This window comes from Triturus cristatus, chromosome 10 (assembly GCF_964204655.1).
Source record: "Triturus cristatus chromosome 10, aTriCri1.1, whole genome shotgun sequence".
NCBI lineage: Eukaryota > Metazoa > Chordata > Amphibia > Caudata > Salamandridae > Triturus > Triturus cristatus.
This window is the reverse complement of record NC_140593.1, coordinates 199111965-199129918: the sequence shown is the minus strand read 5'-3', so window position 1 is coordinate 199129918 and position 17954 is coordinate 199111965.

The window sequence follows — 17954 nt, the reverse complement described above, 5'->3', positions numbered from 1 at the left end:
TATAAGGCAACTGAAAGCGCTCCCAGGCGCTTCGGGGAGCAGGAAAGCGCTTGCAGGCGCTTAGGGGAACACATCCAGCGCTCCCAGCGCTATGAGGGAAAGAAAATCACTTCCTGGTGTTTTTAGGGGGGCAATAAAGCGCTCCCAGCGCTTTAAGCAGAATCCAAGCAAAGTTCTTCCCTGCATGCAGCAGGGCAGGGGTGGGGGGCAAGGCTGGACCCAGAGCCAGCTCACTGGGTCTCCAGGCAGGGAGGTAGTCCAAGTGGCGGTCCTCTGGTCCAGCAGCAGCAGCAGCCCCCCTCAGGTAAGATCCTGGCAGAGAACAGTTTCTGTGGGGACACAGCCCCATTTTTATACAGTCAAACCCTTTGTTCTGGGTTCAGGGTGAGGGGGAAAACCAGTCGCAGCTGGTTGGGGAGCACCCTTGATGTGCTCAGCCCCTCACTCTATTCACTGGCAGGGCTAGGGTCGTCAGTCGCACCACAGGGGGCGGGGCCAGCATTGTGTGTGGAAGACCCTGTCCTATTCAGGACCCAGGTGTACTCCTCCCACCCATCTAGCTGCTGATCTCCCCATTCACCACTGGGTGACTCATCCTGACACTGGGGAATCCCTAGCCCGTCACATGACATGACCAGCCAATCACGCGACAGACACACTGCACACAGAAGTGCCCACTTCTAGAAGTGGCACTTCCACACTAGGTACATGCACGCCGCACACATCATCGCGCAGCATTCACTCCCACGAGTCCGCACATACCAAACTCGGGCCTGCACACCCCACGCATCAGGAACTACTAGGGACACATACATTCCCCATGCATTCCTATGGGAGGGCAGGCCTATCTCACCACATGCACTCAGAGCACGCACGCACTTTACCCTGGGACACAGGGAAAGTGCGCAGAAACCAAACAATCACCACACCAAGTCACCAGTAAAAATCAAAAAAAGTTCAGGGGTGAACCTGCCAGAAGGGCCAAGTCCAACAGGGTGACAAATGCTAAAACAACAGTTGATGGACAGAATGCAGAACAATGTCATACATTCACCCCAGTACAGAGATCTGGGCCTAAATCCATCGTGTTTTTGCTCACCATGCCATTCCAGTTTGAACCCAGTCATATGCAAATCAGTCTTGACCCTGTGCCTCATGGGAACAGTCCAGCCCAAACTGCCAAGCCAGGTCCTCCATGGACTGGAATCAAGCATCCTAGGACCGGTTTCGGGGTTTCACCCCTCTTCAGCCAGGATAGCTTGATTCCAGTGGCATGGAGAGCACGGGACTCACGTCTGAGCATACCCGTCCCACACGGGGTGACAAATGCAAAAACAACAGTTGATGGACAGAATGCAGAACAATGTCATACATTCACCCCAGTACAGAGATCTGGGCCTAAATCCATTGTTTTTTTGCTCACCATGCCATTCGAGTTTGAACCCAGCCATATGCAAATCAGTCTTGACCCTGTGCCTCATGGGAACAGTCCAGCCCGAACTGCCAAGCCAGGTCCTCCCTGGACTGGAACCAAGCATCCTAGGACCGGTTTCGGGGTTTCACCCCTCTTCAGCCAGGATAGCTTGATTCCAGTGGCATGGAGAGCACGGGTGTCACGTCTGAGCATACCCGTCCCACTAGGGGTGACAAATGCAAAAACAACAATTGATGGGCAGAATGCAGAACAATGTCATACATTCACCCCAGAACAGAGATCTGGGCCTAAATCCATCGTTTTTTTGCTCGCCATGCCATTCCAGTTTGAACCCAGCCATATGCAAATCAGTCTTAACCCTGTGCCTCATGGGAACAGTCCAGCCCGAACTGCCAAGCCAGATCCTCCCTGGACTGGAACCAAGCATCCTAGGACCGGTTTCGGGGTTTCACCCCTCTTCAGCCAGGATAGCTTGATTCAAGTGGCATGGAGAGCACGGGACTAACGTCTGAGCATACCCGTCCCACTCGGAGTGACGAATGCAAAAACAACAGTTGATGGACAGAATGCAGAACAATGTCATACATTCACCCCAGTACAGAGATCTGGGCCTAAATCCATCGATTTTTTGCTCACCATGCCATTCAAGTTTGAACCCAGCCATATGCAAAACAGTCTTGGCCCTGTGCCTCATGGGAACAGTCCAGCCCGAACTGCCAAGCCAGGTCCTCCCTAGACTGGAACCAAGCATCCTAGGACCGGTTTCGGGGTTTCACCCCTCTTCAGCCAGGATAGCTTGATTCCAGTGGCATGGAGAGCACGGGTCTCACGTCTGAGCAAACCTGTCCCACTCGGGGTGACAAATGCACAAACAACAGTTGATGGACAGAATGCAGAACAATGTCATACATTCACCCCAGTACAGAGATCTGGGCCTAAATCCATCGTTTTTTTGCTCACTATGCCATTCCAGTTTGAATCCAGCCATATGCAAATCAGTCTTGGCCCTTTGCCTCATGGGAACAGTCCAGCCCGAACTGCCAAGCCAGGTCCTCTCTGGACTGGAACCAAGCATCCTAGGACCGGTTTCGGGGTTTCACCCCTCTTCAGCCAGGATAGCTTGATTCCAGTGGCATGGAGGGCACGGGACTCACGTCTGAGCATACCCGTCCCACTCGGGGTGACAAATGCTAAAACAACAGTTGATGGACAGAATGCAGAACAATGTCATACATTCACCCCAGTACAGAGATCTGGGCCTAAATCCATCGTGTTTTTGCTCACCATGCCATTCCAGTTTGAACCCAGTCATATGCAAATCAGTCTTGACCCTGTGCCTCATGGGAACAGTCCAGCCCGAACTGCCAAGCCAGGTCCTCCCTGGACTGGAACCAAGCATCCTAGGACCGGTTTCGGGGTTTCACCCCTCTTCAGCCAGGATAGCTTGATTCCAGTGGCATGGAGAGCACGGGACTCACGTCTGAGCATACCCGACCCACTCGGGGTGACAAATGCAAAAACAACAGTTGATGGACAGAATGCAGAACAATGTCATACATTCACCCCAGTACAGAGATCTGGGCCTAAATCCATCGTTTTTTTGCTCACCATGCCATGCAAATCAGTCTTGACCCTGTGCCTCATGGGAACAGTCCAGCCTGAACTGCCATGCCAGGTCCTCCCTGGACAGGAACCAAGCATCCTAGGACCGGTTTCGGGGGTTCACCCCTCTTCAGCCAGGATAGCTTGATTCCAGTGCCATGGAGAGCATGGGACTCACATCTGAGCATACCCGTCACACTCGGGGAGACGAATGCAAAAACAACAGTTGATGGACAGAATGCAGAACAATGCCATACATTTGCCCCAGTACAGAGATCTGCGCCTAAATCCATCGTTTTTTGCTCACCATGCCATTCCAGTTTGAACCCAGCCAAACTGGGGTGGCGTGGTGAGCAAAATAATGATGGATGAAACCCAGATCTGTGACTGGCGGTGAATGTTTTGCCAATGTGCAACATTCCGTCCATCATCTTGTGTGTTTTGCTGTTCGCCCTATGTGGGAAGTGTATGCCCAGACGTTGGTCCCGTGCTCACTATGCCACTGGAGTCAAGCTATCCTGGCTGAAGACGGGTGAAACCCCGAAACCGGTCCTAGGATGCTTGATTCCGGTCCAGGGAAGACATGGCTTGGCAGTTCGGGCTGGACTGTTTCCATGAGGCAAAGGGTCAAGACTGATTTGCATATGGCCATGTCTGATCTGGGGTGGCGTGGTGAGCAAAATAATGATGGATTAAACCCAGATCTGTGACGGGGGGTGAATGTTTTGCCAATGTGCAACATTCCGTCCATCATCTTGTGTGTTATGCTGTTCGCCCTATGTGGGAAGGCTATGCCCAGACGTTGGTCCCATGCTCACTACGCCACTGGAGTCAAGCTATCCTGGCTTGATTCCGTTCCAGGGAAGACATGGCTTGGCAGTTCGGGCTGGACTGTTCCCATGAGGCACAGGGTCAAGACTGATTTGCATATGGCCATGTCTGAACTGGGGTGGCGTGGTGAGCAAAATAATGATGGATTAAACCCAGATCTGTGACTGGGGGTGAATGTTTTGCCAATGTGCAACATTCCGTCCATCATCTTGTGTGTTTATGTTCTAAAAGTGGCATTCTCCACCAGTCACCATAAATCTGTGCACACCATTGCGCAGCATTTATTCTCACGAGTTCATACATACTAAACTCGACCCTGCACTCCTCTCATACCAGGAATTACCATGGACACACATATCCCCCATGCATTCCTATGGGAGGGCAGGCCAATCTCACCACACACACTCAGAGCGCGCACACACTTTACACTGGACCACCAATACCAGGTCACAGGAAAGGCAAAACGTTTAGGGGTGAACCTGCCAAAAAGGGCCAAGTCCAACAGTATGGTTTCATGTGACACATGCTCTGTATGCCACTTTAACATTGCCAAATGCTTGTTTCACTTTTCAGAGTTTGCCAGAGGTGACATGTACTTCCGTTCCCCTTCACTCTGAGACTAGGGGGTGCAATGATGGGTGTTTGTGATGATCTATTGTTATCCTAATCATTCTATGGTCAGGTTTGCTTGATTGTACACATATCATGTTAGGATGCACTACCAACACAGAGAAGAATTCTATCCACAGGATTACTTGCTGGGTGGTCAGAGGTCCATTATGTCTGTGTGATCTTTCTTGATCTGTGAACAGCAGTGTTGATGTATGGTCATCTTGTGAGGGCTGTCTTCTTAGTCACATGGGTACATTGGAATGTGTGCACTTGAGTGGTCATGAAGTGTGAAGGGGTGACTTTGTCAGTAGTGTGCCAACTGCACAAATGCATGACCTAGGAGCTGAGTGCTTGTTTGTTTGAATTGTCAGCCCTGTGCTTGTGATTATGTGTACATGTAGGAGTTGTAGGTTGTGTACTGTGCAGTGTGTTGGTGTGTCCTTGCACTCCTGGGGGACACCTACTTGTTGTTGCTGCCAGTTGTGAGTATGCAGAGTGTGTGACTGCCAAGTCTGTGTTGTGTTTTGTTCATCAGTCATGTGTCTTGTTACTGTTTGTGCTCTGACATTGACATTATTTGTGAGTTTTCTCATGCATTGCTGTCACTTTAGCCATTTTTGGCTCCAGTATGTTATGTGGGATGTGGAGTCATACCATCCCCTATCTGTGCTTCTGATGACTACCTATTGTGAATGACTACTGTATGTGCTTGTGTACAGTACACTCCTGACCTGTCCACTACTGACGTACACACCACTTCAATCTCTTGTCAACTACCCCCTGGGTTGCCAATGTGTGTGCCTCCCCACCACTTCATTTGTTACAATATGCTTTGTGGTGCTGATCTGTGCACAGGACCAATGTGCCACTCAGGACAGTTTCCCAATTAGTTATGTGTGATGTTCTTGTACTGGTTTGCACACATGGTTGCTCATGTGCAGTGCAACTGTTTGTGCTGCAAATTCCTCTGGTCATGTTGTTTGCACCTGGGTGTCCCTGAGTTGTGCATCTGTGGGTGTTGGGTTGACTGTATGTGTGTTTGCTGAGGTACTGCTACCCTTCCTGAGTGTGATGTTGTCTGTGTGCTGTGCTGATTTGTGTTGTGGGGGTACAGGGTGGGCACTGAGATGTGTGTGCTACTGTTTTCATAGTTGTGCACACACTGCTTGGTGTGCATGCAGTGCTGTCAGTGTATCTTGCCTTGTACTTGCCTGGTGTCCATCCCCCTGATGTCCAGCTGACTTTGCAATGTGATGGATTGGCATGTGCTTCTGTTGTGTTTTTGTTGTGGATGGATGCAGTATTTGGACTGTGTTGGCTCTTTCTGCTGACAGATGCTCTGTGTGTGATGTTCTATATGCATTACATTGTGTGTGAGTGGTTTGTGCATTGTGATACATTCTGATGTGTGTTGCAAGTGTGGTGTGAATTACTTGTGTGTCTATCACATGCAGCAAGGTGTATTATTGTTACTGGGCTTGTTTTGAGTGCACACTGGTGCTATGTCCTCCTCTATTTGACCTGTCACTTGTCAGGATTGTGCATGTGCATGCTTGTGGTACACTATGACACCATGTTGACTTGATGGGTGGTGTGGTGTCTCTGTCTGTGTTAGCTTATTGTCCCATTGATCCCAGTTTGTGTTCATGATTGTTTTGAGATGATGCAATTCTTGTTTGTGTTGGAGTATGGTGTCTGTGCATTGGTCCTGAGTGAGAATGTTGTGTACTCCTGTTCGGTCTGGGGTCACATTGCCTTTCCAATGTCTGGGTAGCCATATGTGGGATTGTTGGACTTCTGTGTATGTTGTTTGTGAGGTTCGTGTTTGGCTATTGTTTTTGTGTCTGCGTTGGCTCAGGCATCCCTGGGTTTGAGTGTGATGTTTGTGGATGCACCCCAGGGAGTGTGATTGGTTGTCAGTGTACTCGCAGGACCTCATTTGCACCATTCTGTGTGTATGACACTGGTGTTGAGTGCTGCAGGTGTGAGGTGGGTACAGGAGGGGTATGTGTGAAAGATCCAACTTGTGTTTGACAGTCATGGAGTGTGACAATGAGCCATGTGTGTTGTGCTGATGACATACACATGCCAAGTAAGTTGAGACAGATGTGTGGCTGATCACTGTTTGACTTCAGACACTTCCTATCATTCCTTTGCCTGTGCATGACTTGCCTTGCTGTCTCCCTGAGTTGTTGCACAGAGGTCACTTGGGTTTAATTCCACTCACTGTGCCACCCATGTCTGTTTTGATGGCCTAAGGGTGTTGTGATATGTTCCTTCTCTTGCATGTGATGTACACATGCTTTGCGGCTTGCTCCATGGCTTTCCAGCACTGTCCACTTCACTTTTGGCCGGCCCATTTATTGTCCTCCATTGCTGCTGGCATCTGGTATGTGTATGTGGCAGAATGTCAGTGTGGAGTGTTTGTGGGTGACTTGACAGGCAGTGTGGACAGCTCAGTGGATGTTCATATGCAATGTGAGTCTTCATTGTGTGATTGGACTCTGTTTGCTTGACATGAGTGGAGGGTAGGTATGAGGAGGAGGAATGCCCTGCCCCTGAGCTCTGGGCAGGGTGTTCCTCTTCACCCCCACCTTCTGAGACAGGCTCCCTGGTTGTTTGGTGTGTGTGGTGCAGGGTCTGGCTACACCTGGCAGATGAATTGTGCAGGGGGGCACAGGAGGATCACAAATCATGTCCCCAAATGGGTGTGGGGGGTGTAGTGTGTGAAGGGTGGAGGTGGGGCCCTGTAAATCTTTGTAGACTGCCTATGCCTGGCACTGGCCCTGACTACTACATTGTGCACAGGTTTTCCTGTGTCTGAACTGCTGCGGTGACGTGACCAGGACATTGCGGTGATTTCACGGTTGATGGGTGACCTGGATGAGTATGGGTTAATTTCTTAAAGGTAGGACATTTGTGGGTACACTTGTGGATGTGTTCTTGTGCCCACCAGAGTGTCTGATGTGGACAGGAACCGTGTATCAGCCCAGGAGTTGAGTGCTGTGTCTGTGTGCAGAGTTGTGTGACTTGCTACCTGTGGCGTTGTCTGCGACGGTGCATTATTTGCTGGTAGTCGATCAGGTACAGCACTGGAAAGGCGTGTAGAGCTGGATCCATTGCAGTCCAGACTGGGTGGAGGGGACCGGGAGTCTGGTTTTGAGCTCCGCTGTCGTGCTTCCGTCATCTCCAGTTGGGTGGTTTCTCTGCTGCGGTGTGACGGGTTGTTTGGGGCATCGTGATTTGTACGGCAGATGGGACGTCATTCCGCATGGCGGTGTGTCTCTATTGGCTCCCACCGCTGCTGCGGCGGGCGCATTTTTATGGCAGTTAACGTCGCACCGCGGCGGATGGGAAATGGGCTATGTTTGCCCATTGTAATAAGGGTGGGTGCGAGGACCACTGCTGGCGTGCCCCCCAGCACCGCGGAGGTGCCTCTGCCCGCCATCCTAATGAGCCCCTTAATGATTATCACAGATAAAAAAGAATCTTTTGCTCAAGTGGCAGAATGTCCCCACAGAACAGATTTGAAATCCAGTAAAGGCATAACAAAACTCTATCTGTAAATTTGAAGAACTTTAACCATTGATGACATTCAGAACTGTACAGTTTTACTTTACTTTGACATCTCAGTCACTGCACCTACCATCTCTAAGAAAGGTTTCAAATCTATATGGTGTTCTGTAGCCAAAGTTGGTAGAATGAAATTATGGGGGGAAAAAACTGTAGAACATCTTAACATTGAATATGAGAAACTGAAAAAAATGTCTCCCAGTTCACAAGATGTCGAAAAACATGAAGTATAGTTTAGAAATAAATGACAGAGAAGATTAAAAACAGCACAATAATGTATAAACAAGCATTGGCATAGCCAATAGTTCTCACCTCAGGGACCTTATAAGAGTTTAGTTATGCAGCACAATATCATTGGTGCAACAACATCAGTTGTTGCATGGCTAAGAACTTATAAGGTCCCAAAGGCGAGACCTATTGGCTATGCCAATGCTTGTTTCGTATAGCTACGTTTCAAGCCATTTGTGGTAGCTTAGGCGCCTACTGGGTTTTTCACTGGCAGTATTGGAACATGTAACTCCCTAATTATATTTGAAAATCCAAATTTACAAGATCTAGAATGTAAAATGCTGGTGACAAACATAGGACTGGATGAAGGTTTTGGCTGCATTGGGAGTTTATGGCAGCGATATCTAGTAATGTAAACCTAAGCTTCCTAGACAGCAGCACGCCTCAATAAGGACCTGAAGAAGGTCAACCACATCTCCCCAACAGTGAGAGAGCTAAAAAGGCTCCCGCTCTCGGCTCAATGTTTTCAAGAGCAGATGCATCGCCTACAAGACATTCCAAAACAATACAGCGGCAAACCTGCTCAATAATCTAATCACTGCCCGTGGACATGGCATCCACGGGATGCAAAAAGGAGAAGAAAAAAAAAATCTGAAGAAGGGCATTGTCCAATTTCACACCCAGGATCTGGAACAGCATGCACACTATATATCCCGAATGCCCCAGCCCACCTGCAAGCCACAAAGATGAACACACTTCTTTTTGGGGAGCATTCCCTACTGACAGGTATCAAGTTTACAGAGCTGGGTTTTCCTTTCACAGATCCTTTTTATCAGCAAAAGACTACAAGTCCCAGAATCCACTGGCTTGGCAAATAAGAATCCAAGATTAGAATCAGGAAGATCTGCTTAGTGGAATGAGCTGTCAGCCCCGTGTATTCCTGTAAAGAAACAGCGACAGGGCAGGTACATGTTTGTTTTGTTTTTAAATTAAGGGGTTGTTTGCAAAGTCTGGGCCTAAGGATATATACGGCATATTTAAACACTGAAGATGTTAGCGAAGAGCACAATTATCAAGCAAGGCGGAAAAGGTACATTCCTCTGAAACTTATTATACAAAAAAACCAACACAAATAAAACTCGTTCAACAGGTGAAAGCGTCATCGCCTCCTCTCAGTTCTGAGAAAGGGGGAGGGAGGGTGTCCAGTTACCCCACCACAGCCTTCCTTGCGTGTAGTAGCAGTGTTTGAAATGATAATGCACAATTACGAATGCAATAACAAGAATGGGTTTCAGTTCCCATTCTAAAAAGATTTTCTAAGGAACATTCTCGGATTGCATCATGCCACGAACAGGCTTCCTTCCAAAAAGGAAACTTCCAACTTTTGTCATTATATTGTTGTTCTTGCACAAAATAAATCTTTCTTTGTCGAGATAATGCAATGGGCGTATCCCTTTTTTGCACAACGAGGGGTGCCAATGGGACTGGGTCTTCGTAGTGAAAAAACTCAGTGACTGAGTATTTCGGAGCCAAGTGGAGAGGCCCACAAATAAAACAGAAAAGTGAAGAAAAAAATGCATGCCCCGGGCGTGATCCCTGAATATAACTCAGAGTGCATATTGGCTCAACTGCATATAGCATAAATCGAAAATACAACTTATGCGGGTGTTTCTACTTAACCATGCTAATGTGCACGCAGTGCTTCAGCGAACGCCATTCTTGAGACAAGCCCGGACAGCAGGCTGTGAGTCAGGACACCTGGTGAAAGTGGATTCTGGTATGTGGGGGCTTGCACATAGCTTTCAAAGAAGCTTCATACCAAAGAAAGGCGGGTTAATAAAGCCGGGCTACAAACCCCAAAAAAAACAAAAACGCCCGAGTCCCACCATTTCTACATCATGTTGAGAACAAAAATGAAGTGCCTTGTAGGACAAATGTTTTTGTTTTTTTAAGACTTCCCACAAGCTGCTCTGCCTCTCCCCTTCCACGCCCCCAACCGGGTCTACTAACAGCCGACAACACAGCTGTGATGTACATTTGACAAGTTTTCAAAGAGCACCTGAGGGGATCGCCCAGTTCAGATTTTCTTTCATCGCATTCTTATTTAAACCCAGGGCTTTAAGTGGAATAAAAGCAAGTGCGCACGCCTCGCGCTGAAAGTAAAAAAAGTTTAACGAGGAGAGGAGGAGGCAGCAGGGGAGGGGAGAGAGGAGGGGGCCTGCGCCTGTTTCACTTGCGGGAGCGAGCAGGAACCATCTGTTAATTACAAACAGATGGCATCAGAGCTCGCTCCCGCAAGGGAATCGCCAAACGTGCACGCGTTGCCATTGAAAGCAATGCAATGCTTGCGCGTTTTTGGCACAAAAAGTAAATTGATTACTAAAGGTCTCTTCCTAAGCAGCGCATGCGCGCTGCGTAGGCGAGACCTAAAAAGAACGCAGCATGGACATCTGAGATGTAATCAATATTCAAAGCAAAAAACAGCACACACATTAAATGGACAAACCAACAGACTAATGTAAAGACAATGGGAGAATATCTGCCAGACATAAAGGCTCTGTTTTACAGGAGAGCAGATAAGGGTCATCCACAAAAACAAATATGAATGCCCATCATTCTGTGCATTCTGCCACCCTACTTGGAGAGTGACAAATGATGTTTTTCCTAATAGTGGAATCACTGCTAGCTCCAACTTTGGTGCTGGGATGGGAATGTCCCCTACAAAATGTACAGTTGTATTCCCCTGCCCTAAGTGCCCAACTGCAAGCCTCTGGAATATTGCCATTGGTTTTGGCTCCAGCCTCACATTCATTTTATGGATGTGAGAAGACCTAACCTACGTCTACCCCTTAGCATGAGTAAGGTCTTAGACAAGGTAGGGTGCATCAAATGTACCCTCATTAGTTTGACATTCGGCTACTCCCCCTGTCAAGGTTTTTGTCTGTTGAGTGGTGGTATAGTGTTGTATGAATCAATAGATACTTATATATTTTTTTAACTTTATTTTCATTTTGTATACAAACTTATATCTGCTGTTCATTGCGTTACATATGGCGGCAGACAGGAAAAGAAACCAATCTTGACCTTAGCAGCTGTGTGAATAGGAACATCTTACATTAAGAACTGGTGGGGCATTACCATTATACATTTGTACTTATACAGCTCATAAAACAATCGAAGAATAAATCCTAATTTCTTCAGCAGCAACGTGGCCCACCCCTGACACAGAAGTCGGCAACGCACAGCCCACCCGAGCCCCTGTCCATTCAACCTATCCCTGCTTTTTCCTGATCTTCAAATGCTACTACCTCAGTGGCATTGCTGGCCAGACATGCCAGGTATGGGTTCCATATGTTCTTAGGTCTACAACGTGCGTGCATGAGAGCATTATAGTTTTCATGGTGTATGTTGTAACAAGCCAAATCATTCCTTCATTCTTGAATTGTGGGTGTGGGTCCTCTCATCCAGAGCAGAGCAATCCTGCGCTCCGCTATTAGGATACCTAGCACTAACAATTTGCGTGTACATTTAGGGAATTCTTTGGTGTAGCCCAACAGAGCCTCCAGAGGTGTTAAGTTCATGCTGACTTCCGCTATATCCTGCAGTGCCATATGTACCTCCTTCCAAAACCTTTGAATCCCAGGGCAGTCCCAGGCGAAATGTGTGAAATTTGCATTTGTTGTCCTGCATCTCGTACATCTGTCATCATCTCTGAGCCCGCACCTGTACAAACGAGCTGGGGTGTAATACACTCTCTACAGAAATTTGAACTGTAATAGAAGATGCCTACCATTTTGTGAAATTGTCTTCGTGCCCATACAACAACATGACCATTGTTCATCAGTGATATCTATCTGCAATTCTAAACGGCATTCCTGCAGTGCTTTTATGGTCGCGGTGTCTATAACCGTGGTCGCCAGCGTATATAATATCGACATCATGCGATGTGGGGATTGCGCTCATGGCAGGTACGTTAAAGGGGTACATTGAGGTGGTTCAGACATGCCCTCCCCTAGTGTTGCTCTCAATGCATGGCTTGCTCGAAAAAAATGAAATCTTGTGAACAGGTGGCCATCCTGGGCGTCCGCCTGCAACGTATCCCACTGTCTAACTATCCAGTCTTGAAAATAGTCGCCCCTAGTGTGTATGCCCAGCACATTCATAACTGAAATGAATTACTTCTCTTCTGTCATTGGCAACCACACACACAATTCCAGTGGCAATTTTGGAGAATATAGAGGGGTGAGTCCCCGCATACCAGCAGACCTCCACAGGAGGCTCCTTGTGCAACCCACCGGGTCTATGATGTGATAGCGCTTGGTTGGCGCCTCAACAAGTTACTGTGGCAGTGTAAGGGGTTCTACTGCCACCTTTTCAATAAATAACTGTGGGCTGTCTGGGGCTCCATGCAACTAATATAATGCATGCATATGTTATGCAAGACACACCAAAATTAGAATTCAATAATATATTTAGAAAAAACTGATAATTATGGCTGTCACAATTTACAATTTCAATTGCAATATGAAATACGTGACTGTGGTGAAAAAGTGACATGTGGTGGTTGGTGATAAAGACAGTACACTATATACAGAAACAATTAGGCGTGCAATTAAAAAGGGGAGGATGGCAGCCTATGGGTTAATTTGGCAAATTGCAGAGATACCAAGGAATTGTTTTTTGGTAAGCTTGATTTTTGAAAGCCAAACAGTGAATCCAAATTTCTGTTTTATAACACACACCTGACACTCCTCTTTAATTAACCCATAGGCTGCCATCCCCCCTACTGTCCTGAAGAAGACCCACCTTGACTTTTGACCAACCTACAGGGTCGAAACGTAGACGTACTGCATATGTCTACACAACGCTCATGATCACAGTCTTATTTGTCATTGGATCCTGAAGCATATGCGCTAAAATAATAAGGACATACTAAAAAATCTTTCTCCTCCAATTTTTAATTGCACGCTTAATTGTTTCTGTATATAGTGTACTGTCTTTATCACCAACTACCACATGTCACTTTTTCACCACAGTCACTTATTTCATATTGCAATTGAAATTGTAAATTACGACAGCCATAATGATCTGATTTTTTCTAAATATATTATTTAATTCTAATTTTGATGTGTGTTATATAATTCTTCCTCCTTTGCAAAATCATTAATATGTATTATATGTAAGCTGTAGCTACTTGCCCTAAACAATTAAAACCCCGACAGAACCATTTTTTAGTTTAATACGTATACCCAGGTTCTGAGGGACACCGGGTTGCCCCATTACGTTTACTACTGTATCTGTTATGCAGCGCACTAATATAGTTCAAAATCGAGGGCACGAGACCTCCAGCAGAATAAGGTTTGGTCAGTGTCTCCCATCTCACTCGTAGCTGCCTACAGGCCCAGACTGTTGTATTCCGCTTTAGGTGTCCGTATATAGGTTTTCCTGATTCATGTCCTTATATAGGCACAATTCGTATTGCACTTATATAGGCATAGGATCCCAGTCCTCATTTAGGCATTAGCCATGCTATCCAAATACAGGCATGGTCACCTACATTCATCCACCCCAACGTCACAACGAGTTCTTAGAAAACAGACCCTTAAGCTGTTGGGAGTTTCCCTAGCCCAAGATTATTGATTTCTCCAAGAACTCATTTATTATGCATGAACCGCTATACCCTAAGGGTTCACTCATGACGTCTTCCTCTGCCCGACTTTACATCAATGCAAACATTCCTAAGCACCTTCCAGGTATAAATATACCTTCCCTTACCATGGCAAGCCACGGCTCGGCTGCAAGGCTTGATACTGCTCGCCACGGTGGCAAGCAAGGAGGAGACCTCGACTTAGAGGAGTCCGTCTCCCGGCATGATGCACTGACAAGACACTGTCATCCCTGCTCGCAGAGAATCCAGCTTCCAGTGTTCTGACTTATTCGCGGGGTGTTAGAATTCGAGAACCGGATAGAGATTCCAACTTCTCTCATTCTTAAGGTATGAAGGTTACTAGAATCTTGATGGACTCTTGGCATACAAACTTAGTATACCAGACTATAGCATACAGCACCTATTTCTTACCTTGTCCTACACTTAGGTACACTGGGGTAGAATTAGTTAGAGAACGCATTGTATGAGTACTCGCATTTTTAGCCTATGTTATTTGTGTATATGAATATATGTGTCATCGCTAAAAGATAATGCTAGCGCAGTATTATTTCTTTCTACTGTTTACTCTGTACATAATATATCTTGCATGCAGTCTTATGATTGTAACAGCACATATCTCTTACACGAGAATTAAGACTGTTCAATAAACCCTTTTATTGAAACGCCCGTCTACTCTTTCTGTGTAAGCTCTGCAGAAACTAAGCATGCACGATTAGCTGTGTGAAACTGTTATCTATTGTTTCCACGATTCCGAGAGTGTTCCGATTCTAAAGGGAAACAAATTTGTCATGTTTATTCGGTTGCCAGAAACTACTCCCTTCTTGTTTAACAAGGAGTTTCTAGTGGCCTCTGAGTTAGCTGGCACACAAAGTAATTAAGTTTAATATACTCGATAGGGGCATACTAACCTCAGTTCTATGCCAAAACTATAGTGTATATTATTCCAATACGCAGAGCCTATTAAGGAAATAGGAACTACACTGCAAGACTATACGAATCAAAAGAAAACGCAGTGTGCGAAAGAAGGATTTTAGCATTAGAATGGGTACATTAACAAACAAAAACAATAAATGTGGGAGTACTATCATTTTTATGAGTGAAATTTGACCCAGTAAGGACAGTGGCAGCCATATCCATTCTTTAATGGATTCTGAAAGTTTATGCATCACCTTCCCATAGTTTTCGCGGACCACAATCTCCGGGTCAGTATGGATTTGTATCCCCAAATAGTGAGTAAGCTCCGTTGTCCATGCAATAGGGTAGGAAACTTCAATTGGTACAGTGCATGGGGTCAAGGCAAATGCCACAGATTTATTCCAATTAATACGCAAACCTGAATGCTGACCAAACCGTTCCACTTCCTGCAGCATGGGCATTAAGTTTAGTGAAGGTTCCTTAACATATAAGGGTGTGTCATCAGCACAGGCTGCGATTATCAAATTGTACTGTGGGAACTTTAGGCCTCGGTGCCCATGATATTCGCGCAGCGCGCACGCCAGTGGTTCTGCTGTGAGTGCATACAGAAGAGGGGAGAGAGGGCACCCCTGCCTTGTGCCTCTTGTAATATGAATTGGTTCTCAGAGCAGCCAGTTCACGCGCCCCTACGCCTTAAGCTTCTCATACAGTATGTCAACCAATTTGCCTAATATTCCTCCTATGCCCCCTCGTCTCAGCACAGCCCTCAAGAAGTGCCATTCAATGGAATTGAAAGCCTTCTCTGCATCAAATTATATTGCCGCAGCACGTATCTCCGGATTGATACTGGTCATAGCACCGATTAGTGTGCGTAAATTACTTGTCAACAAACAAGTTGGCACAAAGCCTTACTGTTCGGGGGCCACCACTATTGGAAGCAAGGGGGAAATGTGGTTGGCAAAGATTTTAGCATATATCTTGGTGTCAGTATTCAGCAATGAAAGCGGCATGTATGAAGAGCATTGGTTCGGGCGCTTGTCTTTCTTTAACAAGGTGATCAGAGTGGCCTCTCTCATGCTCGGGGGCATTTGCCGGCCCGTGGCCATCTCCTCGAATAAATTTACCAAGTGTGAGAGTAGTTGATCAAGATATGCCTGATAAAATACTACAGTTGGTCCATCTGACCCAGGGGCTTTGTTGTTGGCCATTGTTTTCAATGCTGCAGTAATTTCCGTAGGGCGCAGTGATGTCATCAAGTGTTCCCTATGTGAGTTTGTAAGCCACTTCATGACTATACGATAAATATTCTTCATCCGACTCCTCAGCATCAGATGGCAGCGTACTGTAAAGTTCTGTGTAGTAGGCACGGAATCTATCCACAATTGCTGCAGCACTTCGTTTGACCACCCCGTGGGCCTAACCAGTGAGACCAAGGTTGCTCCAGGCCACTCTCCCTCTCGATACACCCTTGCAGTAGCATATTTCCCCAGATGTATCACCTCAGCTTGGGCTTCATCATTATATTCATCTATCCTAGCTCTTCTCTGGATTAGCACTTCTGGTGATGGATTCGCAACCGCTTGTTGTTCTAGCCGCGCTAATTGCAGTTTGATTCTTTGCAAGCACCCCCTAATGGAACAAAGCACCCCGGCATGTTTCCAGATAGCCACACCTCTGATAAAGACTTTAAATATTTCCCATATAGTGGGTCCATCTTGGGTACACTGCCCAGGTTGGTGGCAAAGAAGAGGTGATCTCCTTTGATACCTCTACTCTAAATGCCTCATCTAACAGTGAATACTGGGGGAATTACCATTTACGGACCCTGGGCTGTAGATCGTCTATTTTCAATTGCAATTTAACTGGGGAGTGATCCAAATATGTGCGTGTAAGGTGCTCACAGTTAGTAATGAATGGTACTAAGACGCGGGATGCAAGCCAGTGGTCTATACGCATGTGTATATTGTGTATAAACGAGTAGTGGGTGTACTCTCTGCACTCCGGTGCTCGGTGTCACCAGACATCTACCAGTTCATCAGTGTCTGCTATTGCTGCAATTGCCGTAGCAGTCACTGCAGGGGGACGTTGTGGGCCTCTAGAGCGATCAAGCGTAGGGGATTGTATGCAATTAAAATCACCACCCCACAAATTGGACATTCTTGGATATGTAGTGAGCTTCTTGTGCAGAGTGCCATGGAATTGGGGGTTGTCATAATTCGGGCCATACACTCCCACCACCCCTACATCCAGGTTATCTTTGCAACAATGCGCTTTGACATACCGCCCCTCAGTGTCCAGTTTCACAGACCGTATTGTAATGTTGGATGCCTGTCTGACCAAGACTAGGACCCCTCTTGCATGGGTGGTGAAACCGGCTGCCATACAGGTGCCCTTCATTCTCCTCGGCGTCAACTGGCTTGTGGTAGGTGCCAAATGTGGTTCCTACAACACCGCAATATCTATGTGGTGCCTAATCAAGTATAGAACCCCCCTGCGGATATTCCGCTGAACATTTAGCCCCCTGACATTCCAGGCTAAGAAGCTGATTATGTGATCACCCCGATTGTCTGTTTGATTATGCCTCCCACTCATGGTTATACAATGAGATGTCTTGTACATTAAACACATAGCCACCTGTGTGGTCATATACAACAATAACGGTACTGCCACCGCTCAAAAATGCACAATATACACTCCCTCCCATCCCCTCCCACATCGCGTCCCCCAACTTTTGACATGACGACATAACCCCCTCCCTCAAAACTTAAACCCCACTACAATAATAAGGGGTGATACACTGTGGGGTGGTGAGTGCCCAAACAACTGTGGTAACCTCAAACATCGCTGCAGTCATTACACTACTAATTTCGTCCATCCATGTCCATGAACCCGGCCCAGCAGGGCAATATTTTATACCAGTTTCTAAACATCCCAACAATGGCAGTGCATTATGCAATCCGGAATGTGTGCCTTCTGCCCCCGCCACCCAGCACTCCCAGTGAACAATACATCTACAAGGGTCTTACTCAGAATCATTGCATCACCAAGACACTTATTGCAGTGTAGATGAGCAGACTCAATTAATCGTTT